This window comes from Thunnus albacares, chromosome 1 (genome assembly GCF_914725855.1).
Source record: "Thunnus albacares chromosome 1, fThuAlb1.1, whole genome shotgun sequence".
Lineage (NCBI taxonomy): Eukaryota > Metazoa > Chordata > Actinopteri > Scombriformes > Scombridae > Thunnus > Thunnus albacares.
Window position 1 is genome coordinate 38,086,910 of NC_058106.1, and position 14,839 is coordinate 38,101,748.

Below are 14,839 nucleotides of genomic sequence, written 5' to 3' on the forward strand. Positions count from 1 at the left end.
TCTGTATACTGTGTATTTAGTATTTTTTATTTAGACTTTTGGACATGATTACTCATCACCGTCAGCGGTATCAAGCGTTCAATCAGCTGAACGTGCACATCAGCTGCCTGCTGAAAGTCACGTCCTCATCGGACAGGACGCACTTTAGTCACATCTTATCAAACATCAAGATCTGATCTTGCATCACAAAGCATCACATGAACGATGTGAGAAAGTCACACACTGTTTGTTCTGCTTGCGCCAGAAAAACACTCACCTTCAGTGACCTGAAAGGAATTTCCATTCATCTTCAACCTGAACCTTAAAGCTCAGAGGAGGATTATTTAATATTACAGTAGCTTTGAGATGAATAACTCTGTAGTAATGATAATAATAATAATAATAATAATAATAATAATAATAATAATAATAAACTTTATAGGACGTTTCAAAACAGAGTTACAAAGTGCTTTACAATAACAAAACACAGAAGATTGAAAATAAATAAAACACCATAAAGTAATAAATAATTCACTGAAAAGCAATTCTTAGTTTGTAAAAAGGCAAAGTCTCTATTGCATCTACTCTCATCTGTCAGTCGCTGCTAGTCGTCACAGTTAACACGGTTGTTGTCAGATGTAGGAGATCCGGTTGAAAAAGTAAAGGTCACTTTTATGGTCGTTCATAACTGGTTCTTATGATATGTTTCCGATTGTCTGACAAAGACGTCTGAAGGAGTGTGAAGCCACCTCATGACTTGTTCACAACTAGCCGATACAGGAAGTAAAAGATTGAAAACTCTGATTTGCAATGAAAAAGCAGCCAAAGTGAAGCACGGGAACATAAAACGACAGTAAGACACCAAACACCGGCACTAAAAAGACTGTAACGTTGACAGATCAATCTACTTGATTTGACTCATTTGGACGCTGAAGCTTCATATTAGCTTCAGATAAACTTACTTCCTTTGTAAATGCATTATGAGGGGATCTTCCTCTTCAGTATGAACAGGAGGATTTGTGAACCTGTCCTTTACCTAACATGTCTACAGTTCAGTCACATGTAAAGCCATGTACTGTATATGTATAATCGACAGTATATATGACTATGCGACAGAGATTCAGGTCATGTGTGTGTCATGTAAATAATGTGAAGTAAATCTGTTATGAAACCACAGAGATGGAATCACACACAAACATGTACACAGTTAGAATATCTTCAGTCCGTCAGCGTCACGTCTGTCTGCAGAACAGAGCAGCAGTTAGTGCCGAGATAACACACACACACACACAAACACACACACACAAACACACACACAGTCACAGGGTTGTGTTTACCCCCGAGGCCTTTACACACACACACAAACACACACACCCAGATCTTGTCAGCACTGGATGAAAACCTACTGTAGTGTCACTTGTCAAGAGAAATGCAGCTTTGTTTATTAATTAACTGCAATTTATTATTGAGTTCGTCCTGAATTTTATCATTTTTAAGAGTGATCTGAGTTTCAGCTGGTTTTTTACATCAGTATATTAAGGCTGAGCTCAGGTTAGTATTTTGGTTAATTTAAGGTTTAGTTCAGGCTTCTTTTTGATTGTACTGTTAGATAACACAACTGATTTGAGTCATGCAGCAAAATGACAGAGTTCTGGTTCCACTGGGGTTTGAACCCAGGACCTTCTGCGTGTAAAGCAGACGTGATGACCACTACACTATGGAACCACTGTATTATGATGTTTTCCGGTCTAATCTGTGTATATAAGTGCTTCTGACTACAGTCCAGCAGTCAAAAGTGGTTTATGTCAATTTATTTTAGTTTACAGTAAATAAATAAATTAGTAACATGAGAAACATAAATTAGTATCGTGAGAAAGAAGGACTCAGGGTTTCTTATTTTATGAAACAAGATGATCTTTGATGCAGCTGTGGCTCAGGAGGTTGGGCAGGTTGTCCCCTAATCAGTAGGTTGGTGGTTTAATTCTCGTCCACATGTCAGTGTTCTTGCTCAAGATACAGAACCCCAAACTGCAGTAAAGAAACTATAAGAAAACATAAGGAATGCATTTCTGGGTGAATTGAGATTAAAGCTTTTTTACTTACAGCTAGTGTTGGGTCAAAGTTTTGGTTACATACATTTGTTGACTCTAGCAGTCCGACAACATGACAGAGATCTGGTTCCACTGGGGATTGAACCCAGGACCTTCTGCGTGTAAAGCAGACGTGATGACCACTACACTATGGAACCACTGACATTAATGTTTTTCTACTAAAATCATACATTTTTAGGTCACTTCTTGTGGCACGTGAAAGGCCTACTTTTTGAAATGAGGCTATAAATGTCTATATTTATCAAATAACAGAACAATGTATCTAGCTCAAGCCTATGTGCTTTTGGTTGAGCAGAGGTTACATAAAGTTTCTCTTAAGGTAACTGTCAAACTCTACATTTGTGAATTCCACAACTCAGGACCTTCTGCGTGTAAAGCAGACATGATGACCACTACACTATGGAACCTGTACTTTTACAATTTCTGGTTTAATCTTGATACAGAAGTGTTTCTTGCTATAGTCCAGCAGTCAAAAGTGGTTTGGGTCAATGTATTTTAGCTTGCAGTAAAGACATAAATTAGTAATGTGAAGGAAGACTGTGAGAAAGAAGGGCTCTACATGTTGGTTGAGTTGCAGCATTTTAGTTACAACCAGCTTTAGATTTTTGAGAGTTTTCCTCTGATGACCATAACAACACAGATCTGTTGTCCACAACTGAACAGAGCAATCTGTCAACTCTAGTCATGTGACAACACTTAGGACAGAGTTCTGGTTCCACTGGGGTTTGAACCCAGGACCTTCTGCGTGTAAAGCAGACGTGATGACCACTACACTATAGAACCACTGACGTAAGTGATTTTCTACTAAAATCACACATTTTTATGTAATTTCTTGTGACATGTGGCAGGCCTGTTTTTATAAATGAGACTGTAAATGTCTACATTTATCAAATACCAAAATATGTGTATTTAGCTCAAGCCCAAATGTATGTATTTATTTAAAGTTGAATCACGTTTGTCTTAAGGTAATTGTTGAGCTCTACGTTTGTGGATTTCACAAGTGACTTTAGTCATGCAGCAGTTTGGCAGAGTTCTGGTTTCACTGAGGATTGAACCCAGGACCTTCTGCGTGTAAAGCAGACGTGATGACAACTAAACTACAGACCTTGTACTCTGATGTTTTCAGGTCTAATCTGTGTATATAAGTGCATCTGACTGTAGCCTAGTAGTCAAAATTAGTTTAGGTCAATTTTTATTTATTTGTTTTAGCAATGACAGAGTACTGGTTCCACTGTGGATTGAACCCAGGACCTTCTGCGTGTAAAGCAGACGTGATGACCACTACACTATGGAACCTGTACTGTGGTGTTTCTAGGTCTGTGTATAGAAGTGCTTCTGACTATAGTCCAGCAGTCAAAAGTGGTTTGAGTCAATTTATTGTAATTTACAGTAAAGAAATAAAAAATAACACAAGGGAAGACTGTGAGAAGAAAGGACTCCACATGTTGTTTGAGTTGCAGCATTTTAATTACAACCAGCTGTAGATTTTTGACAGTTCTCCGTTGATGACCATGACAACACAGACCTGTTGTCAACAACTGAATAGAGCAGTCTGTCAACTCTAGTCATGTGACAACACTTACAACAGAGTTCTGGTTCCACTGGGGATTGAACCCAGGACCTTCTGCGTGTAAAGCAGACGTGATGACCACTACACTATGGAACCACCGACATTAGTGATTTTATATTCTATTTTTAGACTACAAATGTCTATATTTATCAGTTAACAAAACAATGTGTATTTAGTTCAAGCCTAAAATTATGTAGATAGATTAGGTAACGTAATAGGAAGGATATTGTACTTTTTGGTTGAGCTGAGGTTGCATCAAGTTTTTTGTACATAGTTGTCAAACTCTACATTTGTGAATCCCACAACTTTAGTCATGCAGTAATTTGACAGAGCTCTGGTTTCTCTGGGGACTGAACCCAGGACCTTCTGTGTGTAAAGCAGGGTTTCTTATTTAATGAAACAAGATGATCTTTGATGCGGCTGTGGCTCAGGAGGTTGGGCAGGTTGTCCCCTAATCAATAGGTTGGTGGTTTAATTCCGGTCTACATGTCAGTGTTCTTGTTCAAGATACAGAACCCCAAACTGCAGTAGAGAAATTATAAGCAGACTGCATTTCTGGTTGAAATTGAGGTTAAAGCATTTTTAGCTGCAGCAAACATTACCTCAAACATTTGGTCTAGCACTTGTTGACTATACAATTTATTTTAGCAATGACAGAGTAGTGGTTCCACTGGGGATTGAACCCAGGACCTTCTGCGTGTAAAGCAGACATGATGACCACTACACTATGGAACCACTGAAACGTGGTTTTTCCAGGTCTGTGTATAGAAGTGCTTCTGACTATAGTCCAGCAGTCAAAAGTGGTTTAAGTCAATTTATTGTAATTTACAGTAAAGAAATAAAAAGTAACATGAGGGAAGACAGGACTCCACATGTTGGTTGAGTTGCAGCATTTTAATTACAACCAGCTGTAGATTTTTGACAGTTTTCCTCTGATGACCATGACAAGGCAGGCCTGTTGTCAACAACTGAATAGAGCAGTCTGTCAACTTTAGTCATGGAACAACACTTACGACAGAGTTCTGGTTCCACTGGGGATTGAACCCAGGACCTTCTGCGTGTAAAGCAGACATGATGACCACTACACTATGGAACCACTGCCTTGTCACATTTTATAACCTCATCTGGGTATAGAGGTGATTCTGACTGTAGTCTAGTGGTGAAAAGTTGAATTTGAGCATTTTATTTAAAGCAACCTTTAAATTTTGGTTGTCCTTTCATTATCATACATGATTTTAGTAGTCTGGCAACTGTTTACATTTTAAGTTAGAAGGTTTAGGTCAGGTAGGGAAGGAAATACTTTGTTGACCGTACAATTGATTTGGAGTATGGGACAAGATGACATAGCTCTGGTTCCACTGGGGTTTGAACCCAGGACCTTCTGCGTGTAAAGCAGACGTGATGACCGCTACACTATGGAACCACTGCTCTGTGGTATTTTCAGGTGTAATGTGTGTATATAAGTGCTTCTGAATATAGTCCAGCAGTCAAAAGTGGTTTAAGTCAATTTATTGTAATTTACAATAAAGAAATAAAAAGTACCACAAGGGAAAACTGTGAGAAAGAATGGCTCTACATGTTGGTTGAGTTGCAGCATCTTACTTACAACCAGCTGTAGATTTTTGACAGTTTTCCTCTGATGACCATGACAACACAGACCTGTTGTCAACAACTGAATAGAGCAGTCTGTCAACTCTAGTCATGTGACAACACTTACGACAGAGTTCTGGTTCCACTGGGGATTGAACCCAGGACCTTCTGCGTGTAAAGCAGACGTGATGACCACTACACTATGGAACCACTGTACTGTCAGTCTTTCTGATCTAATCTGAGTATAAAAGTGATTCTGACTGTAGTCAAGTGGTGAAAAGTGGTTTAGGTAGAGTTTTTCTTTCAGTTTACAGAAAAGAAATAAAAAAGAACATTAAAGAAACCAAATTCTGGTTGAATTTGAGCATTTTATTTAAAGCGACCTTTAAATTTTGGTTTTTCTTTGATTATCATACAATCATACATGATTGTAGTAGTCTGGCAACCGTTTACATTTTAAGTTAGAAGGTTTAGGTCAGGTAGGGAAGGAAATACTTTGTTGACTGTACAATTGATTTGAAGTATGGGACAAGATGACATAGTTCTGGTTCCACTGGGGTTTGAACCCAGGACCTTCTGCGCGTAAAGCAGACGTGATGACCGCTACACTATGGAACCACTGTACTGTGGTATTTTCAGGTGTAATGTGTGTATATAAGTGCTTCTGAATATAGTCCAGCAGTCAAAAGTGGTTTAAGTCAGTTTATTGTAATTTACAATAAAGAAATAAAAAGTACCACAAGGGAAGACTGTGAGAAAGAACGGCTCTACATGTTGGTTGAGTTCCAGCTGTAGATTTTTGACAGGTTTCCTCTGATGACAACACAGATCTGTTGTCCACAACTGAATAGAGCAGTTTGTCAACTCTAGTCATGTGACAACACTTATGACAGAGTTCTGGTTCCACTGGGGATTGAACCCAGGACCTTCTGCGTGTAAAGCAGACGTGATGACCACTACACTACGGAACCACTGACATGTGCTTTTCTCCTAAAATCACACATTTTTATGTCACTTCTTGTGAAACGTGGCAGGCCTACTTTTTGAAATGAGACTATAAATGTTTATATTCATCAAATAACAAGTATATTCATCAAGTTTTTCTCAAGATAATTCTTAGAACTCTACATTTGTGGTTTCCACGACTGACCTTAAAGCATGCAGCAGTTTGACAGAGTTTTGGTTCCACTGGGGATTGAAACCAGGACCTTCTGTGTGTAAAGCAGACGTGATGACCACTACACTATGGAAGCAGGGCCTTTGTTTTTTTTTATACCAAAACCGCACATTTTCATGAAATTTCCACCAAAACATGACAGGCCCAGTTGTTTAAATTGAGACTATAAATGTTGATGCTGATCTAGACATAATCTCGCATGCCAACTCTGTTCCATACTTAGATACTGTAACTCTTACAATCTGCAGTCGCTTTTTATTGTGAGAATGTTGGTTAAGGCTACATTTAGATCAGGTTTTCTTAGTTTATGAAGAGGGATTACCTTTCTTTTTCCCACATTTGATCTAAATCCAAAGGTGATTACTGGGGAGACATGATGACCACTACACTATGGAACCAGTGATATGAGTTGCTTTCTACTAAAACCACAAATTTTTATGTAATTTATTGTGAAACGTGAAAGGCCTGTTTTTTATAAATGAGAATATAAATGTCTATATTTATTAAACAATATAAGTTTACATAGTAGAGTTTACTTAAGGTATTAAAGAGGATATTGTACCTTTTGATTGAGTTGAAATTGCATCAAGTTTTTCTTAAGGTAATTGTTGAACTGTTGAATGTTTGTGGATTCCACAACTGACTTTAATCATGCAGCAATTTGACAGAGTTCTGTATTTAAGCTGCTACTTATTAAGAAGTGTTCATTAGTGATCTGGGTATAAACTAAAACACTGCTATAACATCTAAACACGGTGGGCTCTTCTCATTTCTCTATTTTGTGCCTCCTCGTCTCCTCTGATGATGTTTCAGTTCCTAAAATGCATCTCCAGGAGAGAGGAGCGAGGATGCACACGTGTATCCTTTGCAGAAGTCTTTTCGTCACCCATGCCGTGATGTATAAAAGACACAGCAGGAATATACAACCATTTGTAGTGTGTGTGTGCATGTGTGTGTTAAATAAAAAATAACATATGACATCCGTACATCCCTGTCACGTTATGCCACGTTGTGATTTGAATTAAAAGTATATAAATTGCCATGAACACTGTTATGCTCATCTGACATAGATCATAAAATATAGCGGCTGTATGCTGTAGGCTATGACACAACAATGGACAGATGAAGCAGCTGTGCCAAACATCATATTTAAATGACATGACAGCTCTGAAGCAGGGATGTATCATTATGTTAAATGCCTGTTGACTCGCCTCCTCTCTTCCTTGCCTCCTCCGCTCGTACCTCAGGTGGGAGGGAATAAGAGGCGAGGAGAGAAGACGAAGGAAGGAACTGAAGATGTACAAACTGAGAAATGAGAAGAGGGGAGTGTTCCACTGACAGATACTGCAAAGCTCCAGTCTTCAGATATGATTTAAGACACACTGTTTTAGTGAGAATATGTTGGTTAAGGCTAAATTTAGTCTTATTTTATGAAACAGGATTATCTTTGTTGGGTCCACAGTTGACTTCAAGCAAATAAAGGTGATTAAGTAGATGTGATGACCACACTGGAGCAACTGTATTGTGATCTTCTCCTTACTAAGATCATGATGATCAAATAGATACCTGCACATCTCCAATTACAGCCAGCTTTAGATTTTTGTCACAGTTTTCCTCTGTTGTCTGTGACAGAATTCTGGTTCCACTGGGGATTGAACCCAGGACCTTCTGCGTGTAAAGCAGACGTGATGACCACTACACTATGGAACCACTGTACTGTCATTCTTTCTGATCTAATCTGGGTATATAAGTGATTCTGACTGTAGTCTAGTGGTGAAAAATGGTTTAGGTAGAGTTTTTCTTTTAGTTTACAAGACAGAAATATAGAATTAGGGAAAACCACACTTTGGTTGAGTTTGAGCATTTTAGTTAAAGTTATCTTTAGATTGTGGTTTTCCTTCTATTATCATACAATCATACATCTGTTAACAGTATTAGTGAGAATATGATAGGGTAAGGTTGATTGCACCATTGTTTTGATGTGACAAGATGACAGGGTTCTGGTTCTACTGGGGATTGAACCCAGTACCTTTGGCATATAAAGCAGACATGATGACCACTAAACTATGGAACCACCGACATGAGTCTTTTTCTACTAAAATCCCACATTTTTATGTCACTTCTTGTGACATGTGACAGGCCTGTGTTTTGAAATTAGACTATAAATGTCTATATTTATTAAATAACAAAACAATGTGTATTTAGCTCAAGCTTAAAATTATGTAGTAGAGTTTAGGTAGGATACCTTATGTTTTGGTTGAAGCAAGTTTTTCCTAAGGTAATTGTTGAAATCTATATTAGTGGATTCCACAACTGACTTTAGTCATGTGGAAATTTGACAGAGTTCTGGATCCACTGGGGATTGAACCCAGGACCTTCTGTGTGTAAAGCAGACGTGATGACCACTACACTATGGAACAAGGCCTTTTGGTTTTTTATACCAAAACCATGTAATTTCCACTAAAACGTGGCAGGCCGAATTTTTAAACTGAGACTATAAATTTTGATGCTGATCTAGACATAATCTCATCATTAAAAACAGTATGTTACATCCCAACACTGTTCCATACTTAGATACTGCAGCCACTTTTTGTTGTGAGAATATGTTGGTTAAGGTTATATTTACATCAGGTTGTCTTAGTTTATGAAACAGGATGACCTTTATTAGTTCCAGAATTGACTTCAACCAAGTTAAGGTGATTACTGGTTGTGATTACAGAACCCCAAATTGCAGTAAAGAAATTATAAGCAAAAATAGGGAACAATTGCATTGCTGGTTTAATTGAGGTTAAATCATTTTTAGTTAGGCCAAAGTTATGATTACATGCCTTTGATAACTCTACAGTTGACTTTAGCAATCTGACAACATGACAGAGTTCTGGTTCCACTGGGGTTTGAACCCAGGACCTTCTGCGTGTAAAGCAGACGTGATGACTACTACACTATGGAACCACTGACATGGGTGTGTTTCTACAAAAATCAGACATTTTTATGTCCCTTGTGAAACTTGACATAAAAATGTGGGATTTTAGTAGACTATAAATGTCTATATTTATCAAATAACAAAACAATATGTATTTAGCTCAAGCCCAAATTTATGTATTTATTTAAACTGAGGTTGCACTTTTGGTAATTGTTGAGCTCTACGTTTGTGGATTCCACAACTGACTTGGTCGACCTCTAATATTAATCATACAACAGATAGATCTGACCAAGCAATCTGATTGGTCAACAAGACATTTAGATCGAATCAGCATGACAGCACATCTAGCCGTGCTCAAATGAAAAAAGCCTCATCACTAAAAATATCGCTCCACTTTTCATAAGAACTACAGACCGTGACGTTGCGCTGACAACTACAGTCACTAGACGACTAGACAGCTGGTGGTTGATTTGAATTGTGGAGATATGTGAACTCGGCAAAGTTTTTTTCTGTGGTCATTTTCAGCCGAAACTGTAACATTTGAAGATATTTAGTTAAACACGGTGGTCCGACCTATCTGACATTTCTGTTGGCTTTATTTCATGTACTGTGTTGCTTTGCTAGTGTCTTTGGCTAGTTTTGTTTTGTTTTGTGTTGGAATCTGCGGTGAAAACCCGGAGCGGAGTTTTGAGTTGTATTTCTTTTATGTTTGTGAAACTGGATTGAACTGAACTGATTAGGGGTTGTGGGGAAAACAAAACGGACCTTTTACCAAGTGGATTGAATTCTGAGACTGTGGGACGAGTTACACTCACACACACACAAAACCCGAACCCTTCTTCACTCTCTATCATTATCTGGCTCCCCCATACACAGCAAAACTTAACCATTTTCCCTTCAGTTGAGACTGTATCTCAGCTTCCACTCCTGCATCCTCCATCAGCTGTGCTGGTGCTACGGCGCTACTAGCTTAAAAATGTCTGTGAAGTTTGCAGACATAGTAGCTAAATCTGTCTATGGGAAAATGATTTTTTTTCAGCGGATATCTCAGTCATAACGAGACTGAGCTAGCAAAGCAGTTTTGTGTTTATATGTGATGTATTTATTCAGTTTGGGAAATCCCACGATCTCTAAAAAGTCGGCTAGCTGAGTCAGCAGGGACTAGAAATCATCTCTGTTGTGAGATCGTTACTAAGGGTCAGTCTACTTGCTGGAGTAGTAAACAAGGTTTCATTACATAGGATTCTACTGAGGTGAGTGATTGTTTTCCAGGTATTAGTCATACCCCATGTATTTCCATGGAAACGGAGATAACACAAGCAAAAAGTTTTTTATTTTTAGAGCGAACTGACCCACAATATGAATAACTTTTGTTTATATCTTTTATTTTGTTGGTAAATGTTGTATAATCACAAGTGATGCTTACGGATGCTTTCCTGACCGCATCACTGTCGTGCCAACAATGACGGTAAAACAAACCCTCGAGTGTAATATTGCTTAATTGTACAAGAGATGAACGATGTATTTTAAGATCCTCCAAAGATTTAAACTCACAGTCTCTCTTTTCCCAGATCTGCTTCTCAATTGAGCTCAACTGTACTTTGTTATCGCTATGTATTGTACTCTGTACTGTCTGCCATGTGCAGCACTGTCTGTTCATGTCTATGGAGGCCCTGAGGGCGGGAAGGAGATGGCGTGTGTGTGTGTGTGTGTGTGTGTGGTTTGGGGAGGGGGCACAGAAGGCTGAGCAGCATGTTTTCTCTCAGTATGGAGTCCAACTGGAGCACCGAGAGGCTCAAGACCCCTATTTAATATATTTAATAAGCATGGGAGGGGATGCTGTGTGTGTTTGTGTGTGTGTGTGTGTGTGTGTGTGTGTGTGTGTGTGTGTGTGTTGCTAAAGGGCCGATGGCTTTGTAATAGCAGACTGAGCCACTCCAACAGTGAAAACAGTGTTTGCAGAGTTCACATGGACAGATCTTTCCTGGATCTTGGATGGAGAGCAACTTCGTCATGTTACATGCAGATAAAACAGAAATGACAGACCTGCACTGTGCAGAAGAGGCTTGAAATGGGGTGATGATTTTTGATTCTGACCTAAATGTCTCGACTCATTTCTGTAAACAAAACAAAGATGGCCGTCTGTCAGCTCACAAGCAGCACTAGGATTAGATCTTATCTTTCATTTCAGGATGTAAAAACCCCAAATTTGTGTCCTCATTTCCAGCCAGTTTGATTATTATAACTCCTTGATCAGTGAACCAGATAATATGAGCATATATCTCCTCTTATGGCCTCCTTGCACTGGTTCTCCTCCTACTGGGCATGTGCGGACGACAGATGAGCAAGTCAGCCACAGAAAACCAGTGAAGAAGAAATAGTATACTGTTTCCTTTTCTGTTGTGGCTTCCTGACATTTAGTTTGCATCACAGCATTCAACAGAGCATTTGCACTGCTGTGTTACTTGGTGAATTACAACCACATATAGATCAGTGGAATAGTGTGAAACCATTGGCAGGAACGTGTTTCATGTCACCTGCGTGCACGAGACAAACAAGCGCTACTAGAGGACCGAGACTCCACAGAGAACCTTTGATGCAAGGTTTAGATGCACTCAGAGAGTATTGTGATCAGCCAGAGCACATCTGGAAGTGTTCTGGTTCACATTGTAAATTCCATCTGAACATCCAGCAAGTTAAAAGATCAGCTAACTCCGCCTCTTATAAGTGCTTCACAGGAATAAAAGTTCAAATTAAGACCATAAAAACATACAAACAATAAGAGCATATGCCAAAAGATAAAGTTAACATAAAAACAAAACACAGGCAACAAGGTAAATCAAGAAGAAACAAATGAACGATCACTTTACATCACAGACGACTCACACTAATAGTTTAAACAAGTCTGGCTATAAAGCTACAAAGTAGTAGCGGTCGCTTAGCTTCTTGTCAACAAATCACGTGCAGATAAATATTATGTATATAAATACATCATTGCCATGAATTAGGGAACATACACATGTGCACACATGTGCAACACATGTAAATTGATTGTCATGTGATGTAAACACTGCTGTTATTGAGAATGTCACTATTTATTATGAGCTTTATTTAATGTATTTCCGGTAGTGATATGTTATCACTACCGGAAATACAGGGACAGCGGTCGCAAATTAGCCTTGGCTAGAAATCCTATATGCAATACAATCTGTTTCATGTTATTTTAACCTGTTACAATGAGTTTTTTTGCATCGTCCCTGACAAATAAACTAATAAAAACAAAAGATATGTTGGTGTAGCATGTTGTGTGGTTGGACTGTAGATTTCAAGATCCTATAAACTCTGCAACAGTAGACAAATACTATGGACTGTATATCTGGACATGTGTGTACAAATACATGATGCTGTTGTTGTTCTTTTTGTTTTCTTTATGATTTTCTACCACTGTCTGTAGCCGAGGGGTAGAGGGTATAAAGTGCAGGTGGGGATGGGCTGTTTGTCATTGTTGTGTTATTTCAGTAATGTAAAAACTCTGATAACAGGTGTTGACAGGTGTGTGTTTTTTTGATGTTATGTTCTTTGTATGAGTGCTTTTAATAAGTCAAAACTCACATATGCAGACCTAAACCAACAATGAACTGATCTACTGGCTTATTCTTCCTCCATTACTGGGTGACGCACCGTCCTGCCGTCAGAAATACTCACGAGAACACCAAATGTGAATTTATCTGCCACTGAAAATAGTCCCCCAAAAACTACAGTGCAATATTCTGTTTATATGCGTAAAAGCTTGTGTAGCAGCAGTGTTTGATCCTTCAGATCTGATGCTCTCACTGTCCACTGAGAGGACTTCCAGATAAAAGCAGAGCAGGGACTTTTAGCGACCGCAGTGGCGTCTTACGGCCGCTTTGGCTGGTTGCTGGTACTTCCCCAGCTCTTATACCTGCAGAACACAGTGTTTCAGCTGCTTCGGTTGCAGCAGCAGCAGCAGCAGCAGCAGTGGTGTGTCCGTTTGTGTTTGGCTGCTGGTGATAAGCTGCTGTTCTTTCATGTGTCACTGTCTGAGGTGGCAGCAAACGTTACTGCGGTTAGACAGGAAACAACTACCAGGAGCCCTGAGAGTGTGTGTGTGTGTGTGTGTGTGTGTGTGTGTGTGTGTGTGTGTGTGTTTGCATTGTACTGGTATCATATGGAAACCTCATATATCATCCTATATGCTCATGAACTTCAGTTTCAGTGTGATTAGAAGAGGTATCTCCGGAGTTTTAGAATACAAATGTAATGACTTTAAAAGCAGTAGTTTGACATTTTGGGAAACACACTCATCTGCTTCCTTGCTGAGAGTTTGATGAGAATATTGAGACGCTTTCATGTCTGTAGGTGAAATGTCAAGCTACACCCAGCAGCTGATTGGCTTAGCGCAGTATGAAGAATAAAAACACAACCCCTGTAATACCACAAACTTTATTTGGTGTGTGGATTAAAAATGCAGAAGGACTTGGGTTCAACCCCCAGTGGAACCAGAACTCTGTCTCATGTCACATGACTGTGGAGTCAAAATGTAAGATTGTATCGTGAACAAAGGGAAATCTTGACCTAAATCTATCTGTAATCAAAATATGTTCAACAGGCTAAAACCACCAAACATGTTACAAGATAAATTTACAGTTTTAAGGTTCAGAGCAGCAAACAAATGTATAAGAGAAAGTCTGCAAACTGGAGGTGTGGAGATTGAAAGATGTGGGTGAATACCAGTCAGGGAAGATCTATTATAAAACACTGAGTTGCATTGTGGGACATGTAGGATCCAGTGTTTTTGGAGTTTGACCTATACATATATATATATATATATATATATATATATATATATATATATATATATATATATATATATATATATATATATATATATTAATTTGTCAGAGTAACCCTTTAAAGAGAAGAAATGAGTGGACATGACTGAACTTACAACTACAAATAAAAACTACAAATTCAGCAATGTATAAATACTCCTACATGAAAAATCCTACTGTAGTAAAAGTACATAAGTATTATGAGCTTGATGTAGTTAAAGTATTGCAGTAAAAGTACATAAGTATTATGAGCTTGATGTAGTTAAAGTATTGCAGTAAAAGTAGTGGTTTGGTCCCTCTGACTGATATATTATTATATATGACATCATTAGATTATTAATAGTGAAGCATCAGTGTTAGAGCAGCATGTTACTGTTGTAGCTGCTGGAGGTGGAGCTAGTTTACACTACTTTATATACAGTTAGCTAGTTTAGTCCAGTGGTTCCCAACCTAGGGGTCGGGCCCCTCCAAAGGGTCAGCAGATAAATCTGAGGGGTGGTGAGATGATTAATGGGAGAGGAAAGAAGAAAAAACAAAGTTCTGATACACAAATCTGTTTTCAGTTTTTGGACTTTTTCTCTAATCTTTGATTTTTGCTGAAATATTGGATCATTTGAACATTTATTGAAATGAAAG

The 14,839-nt window shown here is 38.6% G+C and overlaps 15 non-coding genes across 15 annotated transcripts; all 15 read right to left on the reverse strand.

Annotated features, from left to right (window-relative positions):
* Nucleotides 1-1,631: 1,631 nt before the first annotated feature.
* Nucleotides 1,632-1,704, reverse strand: trnav-uac. Its single transcript has one exon. It is a non-coding gene; the product is annotated as a tRNA-Val (tRNA).
* Nucleotides 1,705-2,154: 450 nt separating this feature from the next.
* Nucleotides 2,155-2,227, reverse strand: trnav-uac. The gene has a single exon. It is a non-coding gene; the product is annotated as a tRNA-Val (tRNA).
* A 573-nt stretch (nucleotides 2,228-2,800) lies between these two features.
* On the reverse strand, nucleotides 2,801-2,873 carry trnav-uac. Its single transcript has one exon. It is a non-coding gene; the product is annotated as a tRNA-Val (tRNA).
* Nucleotides 2,874-3,313: 440 nt separating this feature from the next.
* Nucleotides 3,314-3,386, reverse strand: trnav-uac. Its single transcript has one exon. It is a non-coding gene; the product is annotated as a tRNA-Val (tRNA).
* Nucleotides 3,387-3,683: 297 nt separating this feature from the next.
* On the reverse strand, nucleotides 3,684-3,756 carry trnav-uac. The gene has a single exon. It is a non-coding gene; the product is annotated as a tRNA-Val (tRNA).
* Nucleotides 3,757-4,322: 566 nt separating this feature from the next.
* Nucleotides 4,323-4,395, reverse strand: trnav-uac. The gene has a single exon. It is a non-coding gene; the product is annotated as a tRNA-Val (tRNA).
* Nucleotides 4,396-4,683: 288 nt separating this feature from the next.
* On the reverse strand, nucleotides 4,684-4,756 carry trnav-uac. The gene has a single exon. It is a non-coding gene; the product is annotated as a tRNA-Val (tRNA).
* Nucleotides 4,757-5,010: 254 nt separating this feature from the next.
* Nucleotides 5,011-5,083, reverse strand: trnav-uac. The gene has a single exon. It is a non-coding gene; the product is annotated as a tRNA-Val (tRNA).
* Nucleotides 5,084-5,387: 304 nt separating this feature from the next.
* trnav-uac lies at nucleotides 5,388-5,460 on the reverse strand. Its single transcript has one exon. It is a non-coding gene; the product is annotated as a tRNA-Val (tRNA).
* Nucleotides 5,461-5,795: 335 nt separating this feature from the next.
* On the reverse strand, nucleotides 5,796-5,868 carry trnav-uac. The gene has a single exon. It is a non-coding gene; the product is annotated as a tRNA-Val (tRNA).
* A 280-nt stretch (nucleotides 5,869-6,148) lies between these two features.
* On the reverse strand, nucleotides 6,149-6,221 carry trnav-uac. The gene has a single exon. It is a non-coding gene; the product is annotated as a tRNA-Val (tRNA).
* A 209-nt stretch (nucleotides 6,222-6,430) lies between these two features.
* trnav-uac lies at nucleotides 6,431-6,503 on the reverse strand. The gene has a single exon. It is a non-coding gene; the product is annotated as a tRNA-Val (tRNA).
* A 1,561-nt stretch (nucleotides 6,504-8,064) lies between these two features.
* On the reverse strand, nucleotides 8,065-8,137 carry trnav-uac. The gene has a single exon. It is a non-coding gene; the product is annotated as a tRNA-Val (tRNA).
* Nucleotides 8,138-8,774: 637 nt separating this feature from the next.
* On the reverse strand, nucleotides 8,775-8,846 carry trnav-uac. Its single transcript has one exon. It is a non-coding gene; the product is annotated as a tRNA-Val (tRNA).
* A 460-nt stretch (nucleotides 8,847-9,306) lies between these two features.
* Nucleotides 9,307-9,379, reverse strand: trnav-uac. Its single transcript has one exon. It is a non-coding gene; the product is annotated as a tRNA-Val (tRNA).
* Nucleotides 9,380-14,839: the final 5,460 nt, after the last annotated feature.